The sequence below is a fragment of the Ranitomeya imitator genome, chromosome 6 (assembly GCF_032444005.1).
Source record: "Ranitomeya imitator isolate aRanImi1 chromosome 6, aRanImi1.pri, whole genome shotgun sequence".
In the NCBI taxonomy this organism is placed as follows: Eukaryota; Metazoa; Chordata; class Amphibia; order Anura; family Dendrobatidae; genus Ranitomeya; species Ranitomeya imitator.
Window position 1 is genome coordinate 76243388 of NC_091287.1, and position 24594 is coordinate 76267981.

A 24594-nucleotide genomic window follows, 5' to 3' on the forward strand; every position below is an offset into this window, starting at 1 on the left:
CACTTTGTGAAAAGCCTTTTTGAGTGTACTACTACGTCAACTACATTTTCAAAATATTTGAATGAGGCCCACCAGTTGTTGCCTTCAAAGGTTTGTGGATGACTGGATGATCCTCCTTATATTTTGTTCATGGCCTTGCAATAAAGCCTTTGTGAAGACAGTGGCATACATATAGTCCGCTGGCTTGAGACCGCATGAACCAGGGATCATCCCACTGAACGCCCGCTCTCCTTTTACTGTGGGCATAATACTACTCAGACAACATAGGGTGATGGTAAAACAGTGTGGCAATAATTTATTGAATCACCAGCAAGCAATAACATATATAACAGTCCCAGCAAATATCCATGATGGTGCAACAAACAGTCCTCAACCTTCCACTGACTCACCAGGATTTGAGCCACTTCCAGGGCCGACTACCCACACCAGTAGCACCCCACTTTTGGCAGGCACCCACAGAGAGGAGGTAACGACAAGCATATGAAACAAACCAAGACAGTGAGGTATGTGGCCAGGTGATGTGATCGTCCCAACTTGGATTCTTCAAGACGTCCCTGAGAGTTCAGCCATGGTCAATGGAGCAGACCTGTGTTCTTCCAGCTGGGGAGGTGGTCCCCTAAGCTGACATCTTGTACAGTGTTTCTGGCTGTGGTTTTGGTAAAGAGTCTCTGGTTCTTTGGATCTCTGGATCTATTGGATGTCTGTAAATATTTGGTTACAGAGTCATATCCTTTTTATAGTTCACAACTGTTCTTCAAGCCATTATTCATAGGTCAAGGAGAAGGGGTGATGAGATTAACTCGCAGTGATTGATTATTTAGTTTGACCTTCAATGATTGCAAGTCAACAAACTGCATGGCTTGGTATAATGTGTAATCAGCATATCAGCAAATATCATTGTTCAGTGACCCTGCATCCCTGTTTTGTAAAGATAACAGTACAATAAACTATATTAGATGATATAAGAGGTAAATAACAACCATTCATCAATTTACAAATATCAATTTAACCTACAAGAAGAGTCAACATTTCAGACTCTTGACCAACCGAAGAAAGAAACACAAATTTAAAAGTCAACATATGGATAAGTCCATTCCTCCTGGCTTACTGAAAATAGATGTCTGGTTAATTAAGATAAAATGCTGTGTCATCACAGCTTTTATGAGGATTGGCCGCTGCGGGTTCAAAGCAGTTTTCCCTGAGTTTTACAGTACCATGTAAACCTATGGAAAACAAAATCCGCAGTGCACATGCTGCAGAAAAAAACGTGCAGAAACGCTGCGTTATTCATTCCGCAGCATGTCAATTCTTTGTGCGGATTCTGCAGCGGTTTACACCTGCTCCATAATAGGAATCCGCAGGTGTAAAACCGCAGGTGGAATCCGAACAAAATACCCCCAAAAAATGAGGTAAATCCGCGGTAATTCCGCAGGTAATCCGCAGTGCGGTTTACCTGCAGATTTACCAAAATCAGTGAGAAAAAAATGCACCACTTTCCGCAACGTGTGCACGTGGCCTTATGCTTTGCAATGTTAAACACGTACAGTAAATGGATGGCAATGGGTACGTGTGGTATCTGTGAAAAAAAAAATGGATAACAGTTTTTTTGGGGAAAAAAAGTAATGCACAGCATATTTAGGCCACGTGCACACGTTGCGGAAAGTGGTGCGTATTTTTCCGGACTGATTTTGGCAAATCCGCAGGTAAACCGCACTGCGGATTACCTGCAGAATTACCGCGGATTGACCTAGTTTTTTTACTGTTTTTGTACGGATTCCATATGCGGTTTTACACCTGTGGATTCCTATCATGGAGCAGGTGTAAACTGCTGCGGAATCCGCACAAAGAACTGACATGCTGCGGAATAAACAACGCTACGTTTCCGCGCTGTATTTTCCGCAGCATGTGCACTGCAGATTTTGTTTTCCATGGGTTTACATGGTAATGTAAACTCAGGAAAAGCTGCTGCGAATCTGCAGCGGCCAATCCGCTGCGGATCAGTAGCAAAATCTGCAACGCGTGCACATAGCCTTACTCCATAATTTACATTTTTCCACAGTTTTCTTATAAATTACTGGAGTTTAACAAGAGGTGGCAGAGTCACTTGCCGCCTGACAACCTGACCTTTTGTTGTGCATGCACAGCTAGCAATGGAAGCCTGCGGGCTATGCCTGGGAATATGTATAACGCATACGTAGTCGCCGGTCCCGGCTCAGAAATCGGCAAATCCTCACAAAGCAGAATGCTTACTCTGGGGGATTCATAAGTCTGCAGTCACACAGAGTGACTGCAGACTTATCATTTTGGACCCCTTTAATCTCATTCACAGATAGTACTTTTGTGGTGCAGATTTTTCATGGAAATAGGCATTTATTGTCGGTTTTGAATGCACATCTAGCATCATTTTTCAATCCACGTCATGGCAATTTCTTTTTGTAGAAATTCGCCATTCTGGTGTAGTTTACCCATTTGTTTCAATGGGGCCCTAAATCATGAGATTTACCAATGGTTTGACATTGTTTTGTTGTGTTTTTGGCGTGTTTCCACAACAAATAAAAAAACCATCAATGAATAAATCCAAACTGAAGAGATATGACACCCGCACTGCCGTAATTAGTTAGACCCTTGTGACTCAGGGGTATATGCAATGTACCGTATATGCCTTTTGTCAAAATAAAACATCAATCGCCATGGGCATTCCACCTGGGTGCCGCTTCCAAGAAAAAACAGTTCATATAGAAGTGTCCAAAAGAAAGAAAAATGAAAGCGCACTCACCGGTGGTGAACTTCAGCGATTTATTAACACATAGTTAAGTGATGCAGGGAGGGTAGTGAACGCATACAGGACGACAGCTGTTTCGTGCTATGCAGCACTTCGACAGGTCCGGCAACTTCGGACCTGTCGAAGTGCTGCATAGCACGAAACAGCTGTCGTCCTGTATGCGTTCACTACCCTCCCTGCATCACGTAACTATGTGTTAATAAATCGCTGAAGTTCACCACCGGTGAGTGCGCTTTCATTTTTCTTTCTTTTGGACACCATCAATGAATAAGTGTGAGAAATATGCACGGATTTTACATGCAGAAATGCTGTGAATTTTAGTTTAGAAATCTGCATATAAAACCCACATGAAATACAACTGATCACTGCCACTACTTGTGAGCATAGCTTGGTGATATCAGATCAGAAGGATATATTCAAGATATAAACACACCCCAAAATTCTAAAATGTATACTACTGAGGAAAAAAAAAAACGTAACAAGTGGAAACATTTAGCGTTACTTTACACAAAATGGTTTGCAGTGAGATGTGAGCCTCCTGTATTGCATGTAAGGCTACGTTCAGATTAGCGTTGCGCGCCGCTGCGTCGGTGACGCAACGCACGACGCACGCAAAAACGCTGCGTTTTGCGACGCGTGCGTCGTTTTTTTGATGAAATCGGACGCAAGAAAAATGCAACTTGTTGCGTTTTCTTGCGTCCGACGCTAGCGTCAAAAACGACGCACGTGTCGGAAAACGCAACAAGAAAAACGCATGCGTCCCCCATGTAAAACATAGGGGCGCATGACGCGTGCGTCGCCGCTGCGTTTCCCGACGCAGCGTCGGGAAACGCTAATCTGAACGTAGCCTAATACGGTATTTTTAAATGTCTCTTTGTGGAAAGATCAGCTAAGGCATGCACTGTGGATCTGCACTTAGGGTCTGAAAAGAGAGAGCTTGTCAATAATTAACAGTGTGTCACAAGTGCTACATTTTCTGGCTCCTGCCCGGCAAGTTACGGATTGCTTTACATAACAAGGCATCCTACGGAAATGTCAATCAAAGAGGTGGAAAACCTAAAGGACAAGATCTGCGCTGCAGACAAAGGAATTATGTACTATGAAAAAAAATAAGGCAGATTGTAAGGACAGAGTGCCACATCGGGGTGAAAAAAGGCGCAGCCTTCTCATTACAGAATCACTGAGGAAAAGAAGAGATTAACCCAGTTTGACGTCTGGCGGTGATAATCGGTCATGGCTTGTAATCTTTACAGACAAAACTGTGTCTACATTCAAAGGCGAGCGCTCTACGTCTGGGCGTCCGTGTTCCTCAAGACACTTTTAACCATTAGTGCCACTGCTTCCGCTGACATGTGGAAAAAACAAACAACCTGCTATTTAGCAGCGGATATCAGATCTGGGAATCTGCCACATGCTGCCGGAGTTTTCTGAGCATTTCAAACATTTGAAATCACTTTTTAAAACTTTTTTTTGCTACTTTTAAATTAAATGTGATTCTTTTTGTGCAATTTTTCTGCTATAGGTACCGTCACATTTAGCGACGCTGCAGCGATATAAACAACGAGCCGATCGCTGCAACGTCGCTGTTTAGGTCGCTAGGAGACGTCAAACACCGGCAACAGCTGAGCGATGCAGGAGCGATCCAGTGACGTACTTATCGTTTTCGCTGGTTGTTCGCTCCATTGAAAACCATTGCAGGCATCGTTGCTTGTGCTGTCAAACATGACGAATCACGCCGACCTGACGACCAAATAAAGTTCCGGACTTTCAGCGACGACCAGCGATGTCACAGCGGGATCCTGATCGCTGCTGCGTGTCAAACACAACGAGATCGCTATCCAAGACGCTGCAACGTCACGGATCGCTGTTGTTCTCGTTGGAAAGTTGTTCAGTGTGAAGGTACCTTATAGGTTTAGGATGATCCAGTATATGCAGTGGTGCTGAAGCCTGCATGCCTAGGTGGTCTGAAAAAATTGTAAATGTTGGCTAATGAGCTCTCGCTGCCATACAGCTGTAAAGGCGACCTGACAGCTACCTGAGCCTCTCTAAACCTCCATCATGTATATCTAGCAACCTTTCCCTGCATTCTAACAAGTCCCTTTATGTAGCTTAGCCGATTGATGAATTCATATAAAATTAATCTTTAGGCCACATTCACACGTTCAGTTTTTGGTCATATTGTGCCTCAGTGTTTGTAAACCAAAATCAGGAGTGGGACAATTAGAGCTGAGGAAGCCCACGCGAAACGCGCGTTGGGGCTGAGAGGTCTGACGGCTCACAGGGACTTACATGGGTATGGATCTCTCCTATTGCACTATATCACTTTTTTATTAAATTTAAAATGTCCCCTCTTAAAATGAGATGTTAAACTAGAGGCACTTTGCCCTCATGCTGAACTATGCTCACATATTTGGGACTATGATGATATGTACTATTGTGACACTGGATCTCTAAGAATGAGACCTCCCGGTCCATATACAGTCTGTGTTTGCCTCAGATCTTTTCATTGTTTGAGCCCTTCATTTTGAATTCCTTTTGTCCTTATATGTTTTGTATTTACTTTGAACGTGATGTTATCTTATTTAATAAAATATTTTTGTGATTTTTAAATCACATCCAGATTTGAAACATGGACCACAGGTCAGTTTACACTGAGTAGAAAAAGCACAGTGGCAGGAGATTTCTAAAAATCCTATCCACTTTGCTGGAACTGTAAGACTCTGTGTTTTTGATGCAGCGAAAATGCACAGTAGAAAATCACTAAAAACTCATCATGGGCAGACAGCCTAATTATATAAGCACACCTCTGAGTGTGAGCAGCAAGCTTTAGAGGAGTGACATGACCAGCGATCCTTTGCAAACCACCTTTGCTTGTGTGCGATGTTCTCCCTGTCATTGAAGCTGGGTTTATGCTCCTCGTCTTCATCGCCACACTCCACATGCCCAGGGAGCCAGATGGCTTGTGGTAGTTGTGCAGGAGGTTCACAGTTACAGCCGAAAAATGTCAGGTCGGTCTGCCTGCCCCATATGCATTCAATCAAACACACAAACCATTTATGCCAACTAGCTCTACATTACTGTTTTCAGCTTGTAAATGTGCAGCAACTTCGCGGCTCTTCGACTCCGGCATCACTGCTGCCTTACTGAGCATGTGCAGTGCCTTAATGAATCTGAAGACACACACCTGCCCTGCTTCATTGCACATTCCCAAAAAGGGAGAACATTGTGCGCATGCGCGATATTTGCAAAGTGCCGACAGTGATGTCGTTTTTGCAAGCCATGTTGCTCACACCTACAGGGGTGTGGTTACATGACTGACGGGAGGATTCATACTGGGTAATCAACACCCCTTCCCTGTTGACTAGTCAACCAGTAATTTGCATACCTTCAAAATAGATTTTATATTATTTCAGCATTCGCTAAGCCACATAAAGGGGACTTGATAGAATGCAGGAAAGGTTATTATTCACATATAGTGGCAATTTAGGGGGCTAGTGAAGCTGTCAGTTTATCTTTAAGTGTCAGAGATCAACTATGTTCACTTACATTCCACCAGTCTCCTTTTATTTAACCAAACAGATAGATTTTATTTGCATTTGGAGATGGATAATTGGCAAAACTGTCTTTAGTTGCCTCGACTATAACAAGAACCCAATCTACTGCCGATATGCTAAATTCTGCATCATTGCCATTTTATAGAACTGACTTCAAGAGGAATCCTTGTGCATATGGATTATTAAAACATATGGATGTCACATAGACTTTATCTACGCTAAACTCTGGATCTATTAGTCTGAATGGGCTTGTTTTAGATGAATAGTTGCAGAATTTTCCATAATAAAATTTGCAGCAAATATGCAATATGTGAACCTACTCCAAGGGCTCATACATACGTCTGTACAAATCAGTCCGAGGACGGATCACTAATGCAGAGACTGGCAGTGGCCCCTCAGGTTGGGAGACCCACAGGTAAGGACTGGGACTGAAATTCAGTCCTGGCATTTGAAATCACACAGGCCCATGCTGTCACTGTCCCCAAGCACCAGATGGGATATATTACTAATATTACCCTGGATGGAGGGAAGCAAGATTTACTACAAGACCAATATTTCCAATGATACCGGTGGCCTGCTGGGATAATTGACGGAGTCAGCGACTTTGTGCTCTGTCACAGCTCTTCACAGTATGGGTGTCTTGAGATCACAGATTGTCTGCTACGTTTTTAACACAAGGCAGTCCACAACCAGACAGGCCCTTATGGCATTAGCCAGATGACTAGTCTGGCCCTGTAGACCCAAGAACAGTCCGTTCACTACGGTCCAAGATCGGACCAATTTGCACAGATGTGGGCATGAGCCCTCACACAGATTGTTCCCAGCCATTACTTTCACTGGCTATAAACTGGCATATTTTATGTAGCGTAAGTATGCAATCAGAATTTTGTTTTTCATGTATATTATACCCAATGATGCAACTTCTAGGCTGCTCGATAGGATTATTCATTGTCCATCTGAAATAGAATGCATATTACGGAAATGAGAAATAATTTAAGTAAGTGGAATGATCCATGAACGGCCAACTCTTTGCCCACTATAAACACGCCAATATGTATTTTATTGCCCATTTAAGAGCAAATAAACACTATTCATTAGTAAAGAAGATCTTCTCTTTAAGACATTAGCAGTTTCCTGCTGTGAAATAAATAGTAAGATATAATGACGAGTCAGCAGCTATTCCTCAAGGCTAAAATTATGCTCTTCAATAGAAAATAAGCCAAAGAATGTTAAGCTGCACTGGACCTATTATTAATCTGCAACAAGGGCGCTTAAGTGGATGCTTGCCAGCTCCGATCTTTGCCGAATTCACAAAGGTACAATTTACACAGCATTTCTATGTATCAGAGCAGTAAGCTTGTGTCCTTGTATTATAATTAACGTAAAAGGCAGACGTGATCCGGACGTTTTTCATTATGTGCAAAAATGTACAAGATTTTTTCAGGAGTTAAGCTCGTTTCATTCTTCATTGCTGGGCTAGCTTCATGTTAGCAGGTTGGAATGTGAAGTGCCCCTAATAAAAGTATACACAGATGTATCAGCCTTGCTCAGGGCTCAATTACTGATCTTACAGGGACTTACTGGTTTCAAAGCAAAATGACTCAAAGGCTTGATAGGGTTGAAAATAACAAAATCAACATGACAGTATATGGCCCAAATCGTTCCACTGAAACCATCCCCTATATGAATTAATTTTCTTCCTTCCGCCAGTCTCCCATACCACTTAACTTACAATAATGAAACACAGTTGACTTTCTTTTTGGATATAATTGGCCACAATGGCCATTTATTAGCAAACAACAGTAACCAATGAAAGAAATGGGGGAGATCCTGGGGGCTACAAGATCCATCACATGTAGAGCACAGTATTTTTCAATAGAATTATTTTACCCCCAGTCGTAGCCCCCAAGCTCAAGGGCTCAACACCACCCATCAGTGGTAAAAGAACACCACCAGGGGCTCCCAGGGTACAACCCTGCCCAGAGCCCCACTAAGTTCCAGATCAGCCGGTCAGTAATTCCATACTGAAGGGAACCATCTCTGTAAATTCCACCCATAATAAATTCCACCAATCCCAAGGACCCCCTCATTCCCCCAGCCACTGTGACTCACAGTAAAGATTTTGACTTTCAACACAAGCCCGAGCCATACAATATATCTCCATAATAAATCCCCCAATTCCCTGAAAAAAAAGTGTGGGGTGGTATTCTTCTTATTGATATCCTCACAAGAATGGTCCCTTTTCCTGCACTTTTTCTTTTATACACCCCTTTTTCTGCCCCATCCCTTCTTGATCCAATCCCATAGCCCTTATTCAAACTTGATCATCTTCTCCTGGGCCAATCACCGTCACGTGGGCCTCTGCCTGCAGGAACGGCTCCGGCCCCTTCTATACTTTAGCTCCAGAGCTGTCACCTCGCTGCCCTCCCGCTCTTCCTTATAGACATGGCTTCAGCGATGATGCCACATCTATAGCATTTGACCACTGCAGCTAATCATGGGGCTCAGCGTTCTCATGGCATCTACCTCAATAACCAACAGGGCTGTAGTCTGTCCATCTGCATGGATGGCACATTCAGGCAGAATGACTTCATTGTGCTTGGGGCAACAAGGCTTCTGCACTTCATGTCCAGGATACACGTCAAGTAGAACGTGCTGCATCTCAATGACACACAATGCACTTGGGACCCAGTGGCTAGTGATCTGGTCACAATTAATTTGTGCCCACTCAGGCATATAAAGAAGAGAGAAAGATAGTTCTAAAAACAAGAGTTTGGAGCTACTCATGAAAAGGACCTCTTGCTCTGGTGGACCCATAATGTGGCATGTAGTATCACATTTTGTGAAGACTTGTCTAGTCTTATAAATATTTTTTCAAAATTCCCTTAGTTTTCAAGGAAAAAAAAAAATAATAACATTTACAACTTGACTTTAACATTCAGCCCACTCATTGTCCTCTGCCCTCCATTGTGACCTCTGGACCACAGTAATGTTTTATTCAATGGCAAATGCAATGTAACATCGAATTAAACAGCACATTTATTTTACATTTAGGGGAAGTTTAGAAAATAATTTTTTTGTTTCCCATACAAGGGTTTCAGATCTTAGCTGTCACATTTCTGGTCAAGTGAGGGGAATTGTAAAATTATATTTAAAAATACTATGCTTTTATATTTTGAAATTAATTAGGCTTGAAATAGAGAACAATAAGTGAATGTCAAACACTGCTGCCTTCAGGGGGCTCGGGTCCGGAGACCAAATTAAACCATGAACACAAGAATAACATCTTCATGGAGATATGTGTGCGCTCACACTGTGGAATATGTTGGTGCTACATAAGCAACAGAAATAAATACAGTCAAGTATTGTTATTCTGTTTGCAACTTTCATAGCGGAATGCGTCATAGGGAATGTAGAAAATGGTCATAAGAAAATGACCTCCTGTTTAGATCATGTTTCTGTGGATTTTGCCAGTATACTTTTTCTTTAACATCACAATCTGTATTCAAAAATATGTGTGAAAATTTTCTAATCATTGCCTCTTTTCTGCAGAAACTGAAATTAAATCAAATATGCTAATTAGGGTGCTCAGTGCACCATTGGTGCGGCCAAGAGGCTAACTGGCCCTTCTGCCCACTGTTTTCTGTATCATAACATCTGTAAGGAGTTTGTATGTTCTCCCTGTGTTTGCGTGGGTTTTGTCCGGTTTCTCAAGTTTCCTCCCACCCTCCAAAGACATACTGATAGGGAATTCACATTGTGAGCCCCAATGGGGACAGCGATGATAATGTTTGTAAAGCGCTGCGGAATATGATGGCGCTATATAAAGCAAAGCATCATTAATAATAAAATATATAAATAGTGATTGGCAGTGTGGACTTTCCGAAAATAAGCACTGTCTGCAGTGCAAGCCGGCACCAGAGTCTTGGCCACACCAAGGGTGCACTGAGCAGCATAACTAACATATTTGATTGAACTTCAGTTTCTGGAGAATGGAGGCAATGGTTAAATCATTAAAGGGGTTGTCCACTACTAGGACAACTCCTTCTCATTCTCCATGTTTGGCCCTGATAAAAAAGTTTAAACTCCCCTCCTATGACGGCGCGGTGTCTTTCCTGTTGCTCATGGGCGGTTGTTATGACATATGAGCCTGGCGCCCAATCAGCACGGGCGTCACTGTCCCCGCCTTCAGGCGTATATGTAATCAAGAAGAGGCGAGTGATCAGCCGCAGCTCTCACTTCCTCTTAATTACTAATATGTCTGAAGGAAGAGGCAGTGACACCAGCGGTGATTGGGCTCATGTGACATAATCACCGCACGCAAGTGCCGAAACTGCTGGAACAGAGCCGCACAGGAGAGGAGTAGAAGCATTTTCATTTTATTGGGGCCAAACATGGTTGTCTAAGTAGTGGACAACTCTGTAAGGACTTATTCACATGCTGCGTTTTTGCCTCTGAAAGCGTTTTACAGTGCTAGAACAGTGAATACGGTTTCTGAAATCTCAAACACGCTGCTTCATTTTCCTTGTGGACCACATCAGTCCTTTCAGCCTTCTTATAGCATTTTTGACCCATTCAAATGACTGGGAAAATAATGCAAGAAAATCGCAGGAAAGACACCAGTATTGTATGCGGCATTCTTGCTGCCAACACTCTGGTTTTTGCTTCAGAAAAACCTGCTGCAAATACTGGGCATGTGCACATACCCTTAGGCTAAGTTCACACTAGGCGTTTTTGCAGCTTTTTCAATGCCTTTTTCATGCAAATTTTCAGCAGTGTTTACAGTACCAGCAAAGTCTGAGATTTCAGAAATCTCATGCACACAGCTTGTTTTTTGTTTTGTTTTTTTTGTCCTCAGTATTGGTGCTTTGCTTGGTTTTTCCAGAATAGAGCTTTTTTCAGCATTTTTTACTCTTTGAAAAGTAATGGGTGTGCAAAAAAAACACAGGAATCAGGTTTAGCTGCGTTTTTTTGTGTCAAATCCTTATGAAGTAGAATGATTTTTCTGTCAGTAAACTTTACCAGCATGCAAAAGAGACAAATATAGCATGACAAAAACGCAGCAAAAATAGCACAAAAATTGCCGCAAAATAAACACAAGAAAAAATAAGCAAAACCTGCTTTTTTCTGCAGAAAAAAAAAATGCCACTTGTGAACATAGCCTAGAGGTGTGATGTTTATAGGAGCTATATCCCCTACATTGCTATGTGCTTGGTTCATACTGTCTTGTGGAATTGACATAGATATTTTAGAAAATGGCTGCCCTGTATGTGTCCAACAGCTGGACGGAGAAATGGCAGCTGAGAAGCTGCAGAAACCCCTGTACAATACATAGACTATGGCCACTCTGAGGCACGGAGCTCCAGCATCTGCATTATATAATAGGGAACTGGTTAAAGAGCAAACCCACAATTATCGGTGGGATTGCCCAGCAATGTAAAGCATTGCAGCCACGAGATACACATTCCTTGCTTCCTTCCACTTATGGCGGACTGTGGTTTTCTTAATGCCTACATTTTCTGCCTTTTTTTTCATGCAAAATGTTGGAGTTGGAATGACATGTACAAAATCTCCAGCTGACACTTCTCCAAAGTCTGGAGTGAGAACTTGTACGGCCCATGTAGCCATGACTGTATCGGCACATTAACAGTTCAGGTTTGTGCCGCCACGTCAAGACGTTTGTAATCGCAGGAATTCCTTTACTAGAAGCAAATTCCATTCTCTGCCTTCGTCCTATGTGATCCTATATGTCAGACCACACTTGTCAGCCATACACAGGGGCTGGTGACAGACAAAATCTGCCAGAAGACATTCCGGAACATGAATTCTTAAAAATGTTGGTAGCAGTAGATACTAGATAAGGGCAGTCCCACACGTCCAAATAATTCCGATACGGGAAAAAATTGGTACTGGAATTATCCGTGTCCGTGTGCCCCTGCGTTTCTGTGGCACATCAGTGTGGCACACATGCGGCACACGTGTGCCGCCCGTGTGCCCACTGGGTACCACACGCACCGTGCTGGGTACCACACGCACCAGCATCTGGTGCTGAAGCCGCGATTCATATCTTCCCTGCAGCAGCGTTTGCTATAGAGAAGATATGAATAATCGTGTTTAACCCCTTCATGACCCAGCCTATTTTGACCTTAATGACCTGGCCGTTTTTTGCAATTCTGACCAGTGTCCCTTTATGAGGTAATAACTCAGGAACGCTTCAACGGATCCTAGCGGTTCTGAGACTGTTTTTTCGTGACATATTGGGCTTCATGTTAGTGGTAAATTTAGGTCAATAAATTCTGCGTTTATTTGTGATAAAAACGGAAATTTGGCGAAAATTTTGAAAATTTCGCAATTTTCACATTTTGAATTTTTATTCTGTTAAACCAGAGAGTTATGTGACACAAAATAGTTAATAAATAACATTTCCCACATGTCTACTTTACACCAGCACAATTTTGGAAACAAAATTTTTTTTTGCTAGGAAGTTATAAGAGTTAAAATTTGACCAGCGATTTCTCATTTTTACAACGAAATTTACAAAACCATTTTTTTTAGGGACCACCTCACATTTGAAGTCAGTTTGAGGGGTCTATATGGCTGAAAATACCCAAAAGTGACACCATTCTAAAAAATGCACCCCTCAAGGTGCTCAAAACCACATTCAAGAAGTTTTTTAACCCTTCAGGTGCTTCACAGCAGCAGAAGCAACATGGAAGGAAAAAATGAACATTTAACTTTTTAGTCACAAAAATTATCTTTTAGCAACATTTTTTTTATTTTCCCAATGGTACAAGGAGAAACTGAACCACGAAAGTTGTTGTCCAATTTGTCCTGAGTACGCTGATACCTCATATGTGGGGGTAAACCACTGTTTGGGCGCACGGCAGGGCTTGGAAGGGAAGGAGCGCCATTTGACTTTTTGAATGAAAAATTGGCTCCACTCTTTAGCGGACACCATGTCACGTTTGGAGAGCCCCCGTGTGCCTAAAAATTGGAGCTCCCCCACACGTGACCCCATTTTGGAAACTAGACGCCCCAAGGAACTTATCTAGATGCATAGTGAGAACTTTGAACCCCCGGGGGCTTCACAAATTGATCCGTAAAAATGAAAAAGTACTTTTTTTTCACAAAAAAATTCTTTTAGCCTCAATTTTTTTCATTTTCACATGGGCAACAGGATAAAATGGATCCTAAAATTTGTTGGGCAATTTCTCATGAGTACACCGATACCTCACATGTGGGGGTAAACCACTGTTTGGGCACATGGTAAGGTTCGGAAGGGAAGGGGCGCCATTTGACTTTTTGAATGAAAAATTATCTCCATCGTTAGCGGACACCATGTCGTGTTTGGAGAGCCCCCGTGTGCCTAAACATTGGAGCTCCCCCACAAATGACCCCATTTTGGAAACTAGACCCCCCAAGGAACTTATCTAGATGCATATTGAGCACTTTAAACCCTCAGGTGCTTCACAAATTGATCTGTAAAAATGAAAAAGTACTTTTTTTTTTCACAAAAAAATTCTTTTTGCCTCAGTTTTTCATTTTCACATGGGCAATATGATAAAATGAATCCTAAAATTTGTTGGGCAATTTCTCCCGAGTACGCCGATACCTCATATGTGGGGGTAAACCACTGTTTGGGCACACGGCAGGGCTCGGAAGGGAAGGCGCGCCATTTGACTTTTTGAATGGAAAATTAGCTCCAATTGTTAGCGGACACCATGTCGCGTTTAGAGAGCCCCTGTGTGCCTATGCATTGGAGCTCCCCCACAAGTGACCCCATTTTGGAAACTAGACCCCCCAAGGAACTTATCTAGATGCATATTGAGCACTTTAAACCCCCAGGTGCTTCACAGAAGTTTATAATGCAGAGCCATGAAAATAAAAAATAATTTTTCTTTCCTCAAAAATGATTTTTAGCCTGGAATTTCCTATTTTGCCAAGGGTAATAGGAGAAATTGGACCGCAAATGTTGTTGTCCAGTTTGTTCTGAGTACGCTGATACCCCATATGTGGGGGTAAACCACTGTTTGGGCGCACGGCAGGGCTCGGAAGGGAAGGCACGCCAATTGGCTTTTTAAATGGAAAATTAGCTCCAATCATTAGCGGACACCATGTCACGTTTGGAGAGCCCCTGTGTGCCTAAACATTGGAGATCCCCCACATATGACCCCATTTTGGAAACTAGACCCCCAAAGGAACTAATCTAGATGTGTGGTGAGGACTTTGAACCATCAAGTGCTTCACAGAAGTTTATAACGCAGAGCCATGAAAATAAAATAAAAATTTTATTTTCTCTAAAATGATTTTTTAGCCTGCAATTTATTATTTTCCCAAGGGTAACAGGAGAAATTTGACCCCAAAAGTTGTTGTACAGTTTCTCCTGAGTACGCTGATACCCCATATGTGGGGGTAAACCACAGTTTGGGCACATGTCGGGGCTCGGAAGTCAAGTAGTGACATTTTGAAATGCAGACTTTGATGGAATGCTCTGCGGGCGTTACGTTGCGTTTGCAGAGCCCCTGATGTGGCTAAACAGTAGAAACCCCCCACAAGTGACCCCATTTTAGAAACTAGACCCCGAAAGGAACTTATCTAGATGTGAGGTGAGCACTTTGAACCCCCAAGTGCTTCACAGAAGTTTATAACACAGAGCAGTGAAAATAATAAATACGTTTTCTTTCCTCAAAAATAATTTTTTAGCCCAGAATTTTTTATTTTCTTAAGGGTTACAGGAGAAATTGGACCCCAAAAGTTGTTGTCCAGTTTCTCCTGAGTACGCTGATACCCCATATGTGGGGGTAAACCACTGTTTGGGCACACGTCGGGGCTCAGAAGGGAAGTAGTGACTTTTGAAATGCAGACTTTGATGGAATGGTCTGCGGGCGTCACGTTGCGTTTGCAGAGCCCCTGGTGTGCCTAAACAGTAGAAACCCCCCACAAGTGACCCCATTTTGGAAACTAGACCCCCCAAGGAACTTATCTAGATATGTGGTGAGCACTTTGAACCCCCAAGTGCTTCACAGACGTTTACAACGCAGAGCCGTGAAAATAAAAAATCATTTTTCTTTCCTCAAAAATGATGTTTTAGCAAGCAATTTATTATTTTCTCAAGGGTAACAGGAGAAATTGGACCCCAGTAATTGTTGCCCAGTTTGTCCTGAGTACGCTGATACCCCATATGTGGGGGTAAACCACTGTTTGGGCACATGTCGGGGCTCGGAAGTCAAGTAGTGACGTTTTGAAATGCAGACTTTGATGGAATGGTCTGCGGGCGTCACGTTGCGTTTGCAGAGCCCCTGGTGTGCCTAAACAGTAGAAACCCCCCACAAGTGACCCCATTTTGGAAACTAGACCCCCCAAGGAACTTATCTAGATATGTGGTGAGCACTTTGAACCCCCAAGTGCTTCACAGACGTTTACAACGCAGAGCCGTGAAAATAAAAAATCATTTTTCTTTCCTCAAAAATGATGTTTTAGCAAGCAATTTTTTATTTTCTCAAGGGTAACAGGAGAAATTGGACCCCAGTAATTGTTGCCCAGTTTGTCCTGAGTACACTGATACCCCATATGTGGGGGTAAACCACTGTTTGGGCACACGTCGGGGCTCGGAAGGGAAGGAGCACCATTTGACTTTTTGAATAAAAGATTGGCTGGAATCAATGGTGGCGCCATGTTGCGTTTGGAGACCCCCTGATGTGCCTAAACAGTGGAAACCCCTCAATTCTAACGCCAACACACCCCTAACCCTTATCCCAACTGTAGCCGTAACCCTAACCACAACCCTAACCGCAACACACCCCTAACCACAACCCTAACCCCAACACACCCCTAACCCTAACCACAACCCTAATTCCAACCCAACCCTAACCCTAAGGCTATGTACCCACGTTGCGGATTCGTGTGAGATTTTTCCGCACCATTTTTGAAAAATCCGCGGGTAAAAGGCACTGCGTTTTACCTGCGGATTTACTGCGGATTTCACCTGCGGATTCCTATTGAGGAATAGGTGTAAAACGCTGCGGAATCCGCACAAAGAATTGACATGCTGCGGAAAATACAACGCAGCGTTTCCGTGCGGTATTTTCCGCACCATGGGCACAGCGGATTTGGTTTTCCATAGGTTTACATGGTACTGTAAACCTGATGGAACACTGCTGCGGATCCGCAGCAGCCAATCCGCTGCGGATCCGCAGCCAAATCTGCACCGTGTGCACATAGCCTAATTCTAAAGGTATGTGCACACGCTTCGGAAAACGCTGCGGATCCGCAGCAGTTTCCCATGAGTTTACATTTCAATGTAAACCTATGGGAAACAAAAATCGCTGTACACATGCTGCGGAAAAACTGCACGGAAACGCAGCGGTTTACATTCCGCAGCATGTCACTTCTTTCTGCGGATTCCACAGCGGTTTTACAACTGCTCCAATAGAAAATCGCAGTTGTAAAACCGCAGTGAAATGCGCAGAAAAACCGCGGTAAATCTGCCATAAATCCGCAGCGGTTTAGCACTGCGGATTTATCAAATCCGCTGCGGAAAAATCCACAGAGGACCAGAATACGTGTGCACATACCGAAACCCTAACCCTAACCCTAACCCTACCCCTAACCCTACCCCTACCCCTACCCCTAACCCTACCCCTAACCCTACCCCTAACCCTGCCCCTAACCCTAACCCTACCCCTAACCCTAACCCTAGTTCTAACTCCAACCTTAGTGAAAAAAAAAAAAAATTCTTTATTTTATTATTGTCCCTATCTATGGGGGACAAATGGGGGGGATCATTTACTGTTTTTTTATTTTGACCACTGTGATAGATTATATCACAGTGATCAAAATTCACATTGGAACGAATCTGCCGGCCGGCAGATTCGGCGGGCGCACTGCGCATGCGCCCGCCATTTTGGAACATGGCGGCGCCCGGGGAAGAAGACGGACGGACCCCGCCAGGATCGGTAAGTATAAGGGGGGGAGATCAGGGCACAGGGGGGGGAGATCAGGGCACGGGGGGGCGTCGGAGCACGGGGGGGGAGGGATCGGAGCATGGGGGAGAGTGATCGGTGTGCGGGCGGGTGGATCGGTGTGCAGGGGGGGTGGATCGGTGTGCAGGGGGGTGGATCGGAGCACGGGGGGGGATCGGAGTGCGGGGGGGTGTGATTGGAGCACGGGGGGAGCGGACAGGAGGACGGGGGAGCGGAGCACAGGACGGAGGGGAGCGGGCCACAGATCGGGGGGCTGGGGGGGCGATCGGTGGGGTGGGGTGGGGGCACATTAGTATTTCCAGCCATGGCCGATGATATTGCAGCATCGGCCATGGCTGGATTGTAATATTTCACCATTTTTTTAGGTGAAATATTACAAATCGCTCTGATTGGCAGTTTCACTTTCAACAGCCAATCAGAGCGATCGTAGCCACGAGGGGGTGAAGCCACCCCCCTGGGCTAAACTACCACTCCCCCTGTTCCTGCAGATCGGGTGAAATGGGAGTTAACCCTTTCACCCGATCTGCAGGGACGCGATCTTTCTGTGACACAGCATATGCGTCACAGGTCGGATTGGCACCGACTTTCATGACGCATACGCTGTGTCACATGTCGGGAAGGGGTTAAAATAAAGATCTATCTTCACCCCGCCCTCCCGCCCCCTGTGCGTCCCCCCCCCCCCGCTGTTCTTAAAATACTCACCCAGCTCCCTCGTTGGCTGTCGCTGCTTCCTGTCCTGGCCGCACCTTCTACTGTATGCGGTCACGTGGGGCCGCTCATTTACAGTAATGAATATGCGGCTCCACCCCTATGGGAGGTGGAGCCGCATATTCATGACTGTAATCGGCGGCCCCACGTGACCGCATACAGTAGAAGGTGCGGCCAGGACAGGAAGCAGCGACAGCCAACGAGGGAGCTGGGTGAGTATTTTCAGAACAGCGGGGGGGCGCACAGGGGGTGGGGACATGGACCTTTATTTTATACACGAAAAACCACCAAAAAAATGGATTATTCATATCTTCTTTACAGCAAACGCTGCTGCACATAAGATATGAATCGCGGCTTCAGCACCATGTGGGGGGGACAGCGCTTACTGGAGCGCTGTCTCCTGCACGGCACACGGACTGCACATGGACAACGTCCGTGTGCGGTACATGTTTTACACAGACCCATTGACTTTAATGGGTCCGTCTAATATGTGCGCTCCCACGAACACTGACATGTCTCCGTGTTTGGCACACGGAGACACGGTCCGCAAAAAATCAATGACATCTGCACAGATGCATTGATTTTAATGCGTCTACGTGTGTCAGTGGCTCCGGTACGTGAGGATACTGTCACCTCACGTACCGGAGCCACTGACGTTTGAAACCGGCCAAAGCCAGTGGTATATTAAATAAAATGCACATATGAAGGGACATCGGAATTAGGCCACGTTCACACATTCAGTATTTGGTCAGTATTTGGTCAGTATGTTACCTCAGTGTCTGTAAGCCAAAACCAGGAGTGGGTGATAAATACAGAAGTGGTAACGTGTTTCTACTATACTTTGCCTCTGATTGTTCCACTCCTGGTTTTGGCTTACAAATACTGAGGTAAAATACTCACCAAATACTGAACGTGTGAATGTGGCCTTAGGCCGGTTTCACACGTCCAGATAATTCCAGTACCGTATAAAATCGGTACTGGAGTTATCCATGTCCGTGTGTCCGTGTGCTCACGTGGCACATCAGTGTGGCACACGTGTGCCGCCCATGTGCCCACTGGGTACCACACGCACCGTGCAGGAGACAGCGCTAAAGTTTAGCGCTGTCCCCTGCATCGTGCTGAATCCGCGATTCATATCTTCCCTGCAGCAGCGTTTGCTACAGAGAAAATATGAATAATAGTGTTTAAAATAAAGATCTATGTGCCCCCCCCCCCCCTGTTCTGTAAATACTCACCAAGCTCCCTCGGCTGTCGCTGCTTCCTGTTCTGGCCGCAGCTTCTCCTGTATGCGGTCACGTGGGGCCGCCAATTACAGTAATGAATATGCGGCTCCACCCCTATGGGTATTGACTTTAATGGGTTCGTGTAATCCGTGCGCTCCCACGAACACTGACATGTCTCCGTGTTTGGCACACGGAGACACGGTCCGCAAAAAATCACTGACATCTGAACAGATGCAGTGATTTTTATGTGTCTACGTGTGTCAGTGTCTCCGGTACGTGAGGAAACTGTCACCTCACGTACCGGAGACACTGACGTGTGAAACCGGCCTTAGACAGTTTTTTAATGACTAAAATTATTTTTTAAGCAGTTTTGAGGCTTTTTTTTTAACACATTCAGACCACGGCGCTCTCCCCTTTGGGCTATATAGTTGACTTGTATTTTGACTTTGCTTCTTGGACCCCGACTCTTAGGGTATGTTTCCACGTTCAGGAAACGCTGCGTTTTTGACGTTGCGTTGAGCCGCAGCGTCAAAAACGCAGCGTCCAGATGTTACAGCATAGTGGAGGGGATTTCATGAAATCCCGTCTCCACTATGCATTAAAAGACGCATGCGGCATACCCGCAAAAACGCACATACGGCGCGTCTTTTAAGAACGCAGCATGTCCTTACATTGCAGAAACAACGCAAGGACAGTGCATGTGACCTGCCAGTGTCCTCAGGTGCAGATTTGGTCAGGATTTTGCCTACATAAAATCCTGACCAAATCCTGATGCAATCCTGAACGTGGACACATACCCTGATAATACAGTTCGAATTTTGATACTTTCATGTACACAGATGCAGCATATGAAAGAAAAAGTGGAAAAAAGATGTAATTGTATAAATGTACAGTATGGCACTGACTAAACCATTCCCTGCCAATGCAAACAGGAGGAAAAGGAGAAGGACAAATGACGAGCGGACAGAAATGTGGCCTCGTTGTAGCTTGAATAATATTTTCTTTATGACTGTGTATGTTATAGCGCAGGTGTGTTTCACCTATGAACATTGCACCCTGCGAAGCAGATGAAAGTAGGTGATGTGAACTATTGGACTGTCATTTTCATTATTTTTTTTTTACAATTAATACTGTCCATTGTTATAAAGTATTGAAGTGATATCTGTGTATTCCCAGAGACTGAACTGTATAAGGACTTGTGCACACAACTCGTACGAGTTCTCTCTGTGGTTTTCACAGATAGTCTGGGGTTCATGAAAAAAAAAAATAGGAGTGCATTCAGATGGCATCCAAGTGCAGTCCGATTTTCATGAACTGACAGAATGGAGATGGGGTAGAAAATGTATTTTTTGTTTTCTCTCCATGTCCAAGAAAAGCTGTTACCACTCTGATCAAAGTTTGATCAGGATAATCAGATCATTTTTCTCGAATGTGAACAATTTGATTGTGTGAACCTACTCTAAGGCTAGGATCACACAACCGTTTGTCTCTCATCCGAGAAAATCATTCTGATTATGCTAACCACACTCTGATCAGAGTGTGATATGGAGTGGATACAGAGAATAACAAAAAAAAGGTTTCCATCTTCTTCAGTTTATCCATGAAAATCAAGCCCATAGATTTCAATGGCTGAATGCATTCTGATTATTGGAGATAAATCGTGCATGTTAGCAATTTTTTTGCTCAGAGGAAAATTCAATAACATGGGGATGAGTGCTATCCATCAAATTTTTATGGCCGTGTTCACGATCCTTAAGGGTATGTGCACACGTTGCGGATTCTCTGCGGATCTGCAGCGTTTTTTGCAGTGCAGAAATGCTGCAGATCCGCAATTTATTTACAGTACAATGTAAATCAATGAGAAAAAAAAAAATGCTGAGCACACTTTGCGAAAAATGCGCTGCGGTTTAAAAGAAGTAGCATGTCACTTCTTGACTGCGTATCGCCAAGTTTGGTCCTTAGTGATGCAGTAAAGTTCCTACCCCAGACCACATTCCCCAAAATTAGTCTTCCTACCATTCGAATTAAAACATGACGACTATTTCTTTGGATCAATTGGCCACAGCGGCCATTTTGATTAACAAAACAAACATAAATAACACCATTTATACAATAGTATAAAAAACTTGAGGGGAGGGTTCTTGGAGCTAATAAATCTGGCACCCAATAGGCAAAAGCCCACACCAACTTTTAAACGAAAACCTTCTTTACCCCACCCCCCGCCAACCACGAGCAGCCCTGATCACCTCAGGCTCGCGAGTGCCCCACCACCGCCACTGCTCTCTCCATTCCTTCCTGTATGGCTAGAGTCCACAAATCCAAACCAATATCATTTTGGAGGAATGATGGTGTTCATTTAAAATTTCCCAAGCCAGCCTCCAATTCAAAATGCCGAACCGCCACACCCCCGTTCCAGGAGACAAAACTTGCCACGGCCCTGTTCAGCTTCACCCTGGCCCTATTGATCCACTTATGGGAACGTGCCGCCCTCCACATTTTGCTCGGCGCAATGTCAGACCAGACTGTCACCATCCCTGGAAAGGATACCCACAATCTCAAAAAGTCAAAACGGGTATCCCGAATCAACTCCCTCACCGGCTTAGACCCCAAGTTGTTCCCGCCCAAATGCACCACAACAATGTCCAGGGAACGATCCCAACGAGCAGCGCGGGAAGGCTCAGATAATATCCTGCACCACAACATGCCCCGAAATCCCAGCCATCGAACCACCACCGAATCTCTCTTAAAACCCAGTTGCCAACCATCTTGCCTATCATCGGCACGAATCATACCCCAATGAACAAAAGAGTGTCCAAATATCCAGGCCAACAGGGAGGTCCGACCTGTAAAATATAACAACAATTAATACCAACCAAACAAGGTCCCCGCCCCCACATCCTGGTAACCCCCATCAACGCCGAACACAAGACAAATACCAATTAGACGTTCACCTGCCAATACGCCGAATAACCTCCGGCCCCAAACCCAAACCAGCAGCCTCAGATGCCGGCCCAATTCTAAATGAGTGTGACCCAAAGGAAATTGGATCAAGGCCTAACAATGTTAAACTTTTTTTTTTAACACCGCCGTGAACTGAAACCGCGACAAAAACTCACCTTGTCAGTGCCGTAAAAGTGGGCCAGACCTACCAGGCCACAATCCCCAATAATCCTCCAAACACCGATGCGGGCACATCAAACCCCCAACTACCTTCCCTAACACCACACGTTTTCCTTTTACCAACTGATCGGTCTTCAAACGCCTAATCCAAAAGACGATCCCTCCAGCCCAAAATTCCATATCCTCCGCCAACAAGCCCCCCGCCTTAACCTTATTAAGGGACACCAGCTCTCCGAGTCTCAAAGCCCCGAAAAAAGCCAATGAAAATGCCAACCGAAACAAAACAGCCTCAAAGTAAGAACTACAAATCCCCCCCAACGCCTCCCCCAAACGCTCCAGTGTCCCAAAGGATATGGGCCTACGCATATCGCAAGTCGAAGAACCCTTCCGAAAACCTCTTAATGCCTGCCGAATCAAGAAATCCTTTGTAACATCCATGGAACCTTGAAGCTTGAAACCAAAAGCCAAACCAGCTATAAATTTGTTCAACTTTGACACCGACCAACCCCATTCCTCCGCCGACCCTATCAAAAGCAAAACCGACATGACCTTATCACCATCTGATTCTACCGTACCCAACTGTTCCAACCACCGTTCCCACATATGCCACGACGATTCATAACCCGACCACGTCCATCCCGACACCGAGGCCTGTATCAACCGACCGCCTCGTCCGCAACAATCCGCCACAAATGAGAAGGGCATGGTGTTCCTGCATCCTTCCCGTCTGGTGCCAACTCCCGGAAACGCTCCCACTGCAAACGAGACAAAGCATCCACTATAGAGTTTTGTACGCCAGGAACATGTACCGCCGAAATCCATGCATTCAATTCCAGGCAACGCAGTACCAACTCCCGAACCAATTTGATTACCGGGGAGAGGAAGAAGAAAGACTATTAATCACTGCCACCACACAAGTTATCGCAATGTAAACGTACCCGCCTATCTTTGAACGTATTGCCCCAAATAAACACTGAAACCACAATTGGAAGCAGCTCAAGCAACGCCAAATTTATTGTTAAACCGGTTTCGCACCACCAATCAGGCCACCCGCCAACACTCCATTTTCCTCCGCAATAGGCCCAGTAGCCGACACTGCACGCTGCGTCCGTAAAAATGTTGCAGTCAAAATCATTCAAATCTTCCTGTTGAATCAAAGCCCTGCCATTATAATTTTCCACAAAATGATGCCAGATAACCAAATCCTCCCTATGCTCTTTATTCAAACGAATAAAATGATGTGCTGAACGCACTCCACCAGTCGCTCTGGATAGTCTCCGGCAAAAAATTCTACCCATAGGCATGATACGGCATGCAAAATTTAAACGCCCCAACAGCGATTGCAACTCCTTCAATGTAACCTTGCGCAACTTTTCGCACCTCAACACCTCCTGCTGTAAAGACAACTTATCCTCAGGCAGCCTACACTCCATCTACTCTGAATCTATAAGAATACCCAGAAAGCTCAACACCGTGCAAGGGCCCTCCGTCTTATCCTGCGCCAACGGCACACCAAAATGTCCCGCCACCCATTCCATGGCAGCCAGCAAATTTCCACACAACAAAGAATCCGGCGGGCCGACAAGCAAAAAATCATCCAAGTAGTGGATTACAGACGGAACCTGTGAAACATCTCGAACAACCCACTCTAGAAAAGTGCTAAAGGACTCAAACAGCGAGCACGAAATCGAACAGCCCATAGGCAAACACCTATCCAAATAAAAAAACCCAATCCAGAAACATCCCAACAGCGGGATACTATTGGGGTGAACCGGAAGCAATCGAAAAGCCGATTCAACATCTGTCTTAGCCATTACCGCACCTGCGCCATACCTACGCACCCATTGTACCACAGCATCAAAAGAAGTATATATCACGGAGCAAAGCTCTTCAGTGATGCCGTCATTAACTGACTGACCCTTTGGATATGGCAGGTGTTAAATCAAACAAAACTTATTAGGCTCCTTCTTCGGAACCACCCCCAAAGGCGAAACAACCACTTCCTCCACAGGTAAACAACTAAACGGGCCCGCCATTCACCCCAACTCAACCTCTTTCGCCAATTTTGCCGTAGCTACCTCTGCCTGTAAATTAGCCGACCTCAACTTCTTTTTTGAAAATGGGATAGCATGAGTAGGATGAGGAATCCGAAAAACCTTCCCAAAGCAACCTCGCCTTTTCCTGATCTGGGTACCTATTTAGATAGGGGGCCATCTTTTGAACCT

At 44.6% G+C, this 24594-nt stretch overlaps 1 long non-coding RNA gene across 1 annotated transcript in view; it reads right to left on the reverse strand.

The window, feature by feature from the left end:
• Positions 1-333: 333 nt before the first annotated feature.
• Positions 334-24594, reverse strand: part of LOC138643576 (uncharacterized) — a 29787-nt gene continuing 5526 nt past the window's right edge. The window contains exon 3 of the long non-coding RNA XR_011314193.1: positions 334-918. This is a non-coding gene — a long non-coding RNA (uncharacterized lncRNA). The remainder of the gene's footprint in view (positions 919-24594) is intronic.